The sequence below is a fragment of the Sceloporus occidentalis genome, unplaced genomic scaffold (genome assembly GCF_023333645.1).
Source record: "Sceloporus occidentalis isolate IW3139 unplaced genomic scaffold, rSceOcc1.0.p SCAF_5, whole genome shotgun sequence".
In the NCBI taxonomy this organism is placed as follows: Eukaryota; Metazoa; Chordata; class Lepidosauria; order Squamata; family Phrynosomatidae; genus Sceloporus; species Sceloporus occidentalis.
Window position 1 is genome coordinate 15241391 of NW_028316985.1, and position 3199 is coordinate 15244589.

Consider the following 3199-nt stretch of genomic DNA (forward strand, 5'->3'; position numbering starts at 1 on the left):
TAATAAGGCTTGACACCTCTTTAACTGCCATGGTTGAATGCTATGACATTCTCGGATTTGTAGTTGTGTGCGATAGTCCACCTTCTCTGTCAGAGCACTCTGGTGCCACAATAAACTACGAATCCCAGGTTTCCATAGCATTGAGCCATGGCAGTTGAAGCAGTGTCTAAATGCTTTAATTCCGCAGTGTGCCGGCAGCATAAGGTGGAATATGGGCACAATTGAAATGCTAAGATTAATATAAAGAAGGAAATAATAAAAGGGCAGTATGCAGTTCCAAGAATGATGGGCTTGTCTACATTACTTATAACTCACAGTTCCCCTAGGGCTCACTGTGTGCTGTTTTCATTTTGCAGGTCCCAAACCCCAAATCAGATCTAGGCTGTTTATGTAATGCTTGGATCCAATTCGGGGTTTCTGTCCTTTATCCTATATTAAAATGAAAACCTGGAGCAAAACATGGTGATAATGGCTGGCTCTCTTCCCACATGGTCCCTGTGAGTGTCCCTGCACTGGGACCACACAGGAAAGAAGCTGCCCACTGTGGCAAAAACACACAGTAGGTAAGCAAGGGGGAGAGACTCATGGGGAATTTGGGACCAAAATACTCAAATCTAGACAAGCCCAACAATTTATATTAACAAGCCTTCGGCCAAATATTTTTCAATTGGTATAACTATTGTTACAGTGTAGGCAGTGTGGACACAAACCTTCTAATGTTGCTTTCACCCATATTTGATCTACCTCCCGCCATCTGATTATGTCCCATTTTGAAAAATAGGCCAGATTTAAATTAAACCAATAAAAGGAATATAATAATAAAATTGTGAAGAAATCTGCAAATGTTGGTAAATTCTAGTCAAAAAACAAAATGCCAAAAACCCAACATATTTCAGAAAAAAGAACATTTGGAATTTATAAAGAGGATTGATTGCTATCTCTAAAATGAAACAGAAAAATGCCTAATTAAAATATAAGAAAAAAACACTCCTCATTTCACAAGAATTAGAAATGCTGTGTTAGAAGAACAACAAAACTAGTTGTGTTATATTGAAGAAGCAACCCTTAAAGGGGGAGTGTGTTGTTATGAATGCATACAGCTTTTGTTTTGTCTTTTGTCTTTTGTCTTTTGTTTTGTTTTTTAAAAAAACAGAATTAGAGATATTTGAGCCTGTTAAGAATGGGAGGAAAGTGTGCTTGTAAACTGTGTCAAGAATATATACACACACAGAGAGAAATGGTGCTGAAAAGAATGGGACTGTTCCAGTTGCTCATGGCATAAGAGCTGACAGAGCTTGTTTAAGAAACAGAGGATTTTATAAATCTCAATTTCATAAAGCTGTGTAAGTGCAGAAGAGAATGTAGCTGAGAAAAAGACAGGAAAAAACCTGGTCGGTTTACGTATCTGTGACGAAATTATAGAAGGCATGGTATGAAGAGATTTCACATTACTGGTAATTCCAGCCCATGATGTGTGGTTATGATGTATGATTTTTCTAGAATTCTAGAAAAATTAAAGTCAAATGAAGTGCTATATTTCTTTGTATTCAGTGTTAATATAATACTGTTGCTTTTTAGATGTATAGAATGATGTATAGTGTGAGAAAGATGTAATGAGAACTTTTCTTTCTCCTCCATAGTACTAGAATCCATTGTCATCCTGGAAGAAGCTACAGGACCAATAAAAATATTTCTTCACATGGTGCATAATTAAATGTAGGATTACACTCAGAAAATGTAGTGATGGTGTCCAACTTGTGATGTCGTTGTTTGCCATCAAATCAACTTTGAATAATAGCAAACGTATGAATGAGAGACCTCCAAGAAGGCTTCAACCATCATGTACAGGTCTTCAAACTAAGGATTGTAACATCCTTGAGTGAATCAATCCACCTGTAATTCAGTTTCCCTCTTTTCCTTCTGCCTTCCACTTTGGCTCAGTGGTTAAATGCCAGTACTGCAGTCACTTACTCACAGCCACAAGGTTGTGAGATCGATTCCAGCCAGGGGGGCCAGGGTCAATTCAGTCTGACAACCTTCCAAGGTTGCTAAAATGAGCACCTACCTTGTTGGAGGCAATTAACTTACATGTTGTAAACAGCTTAGAGACTCCTTACTTCAGTATGAAGTGGTATAGAAATGTAGCTGCTGTTGCTATTGCTGTTATCATGTTTTCAGTGAGTCATGTCATCTTATGATATTAAAGTATAAATGCTTCAATTTAGCTATCTTGACTTACAGCTCAGTGTTGGTTTGCCTTATGACCATTCATTTTGTCTTTTTAGCATCTGTAGAACTCTTCTTCAGTATCATATTTCAAATAAGTTTGAAGTGTCTTGGCATGGGTTTATGGTTAGAAGGGGGCAGGGGAATTAATGGACAGCTTCCTATTCATGACATACATGTACTGAAGTGTGGCTTACCTATATGCATGTCTCTTTTTTGACAATGTGCAGAGAACTATTCTATTGTGCACTTTTCAAAATTTTGTGCCCAACAAGGCAGTGACCAAGCCCCAGAAGGGGCTGCTGATGCTGCTACTGCTTACCAATGGAAAAGGAGAGACGGGAGAAGCAATTCAGAAAATGAAGATATGGCTGGTCTGGCCTATTAGGAGAAGAAAAAGCAGGATGCACTCCATCTGTGAGCAAACTTTTGTTTCCTTCCCCTCTGAGCAGAGGCCAGCTACTTCTTCATCACCTGGAAGTGACAACAGCCTCTTCCAGGGCTTGACGTCTGCCAGGGTGGAGGAGGACATATGCAGTTGCATGTGCAGGTTTACTTGATGTAGAATCTTGGCTTATATTTGCAAGATAGGAAAATATTGTGTGGAATCTACCCTAGAAAGATGGATCTGCACAGGCCAGAATAGTATTCTGATCAGAGTATTCTGGTCCCAGAGCTGCTCCAATGTCTCCCTGTTACCTAGGGACCTGCTGTGTCACCATCCACTGTCACCACCACCACCCCTTTGAAGCTCAAATGTTTAAGGTGGGGGTTTCTAATGGGGTCAGTGCTGAATGGGCCAGATGTCATCCCGACAGTTCACACCAGAACCAGGATTGGGCCATGCATCATCCGGACTCACTGCCATGGGAATGGAGAGAGGATATTTTATTTAGCCTGTGCAGACAGTACTTTTAAAGAAGTATAGTCATGATTCCATTTATTTTATTTTATTTCAGAATGCAGGCATGGG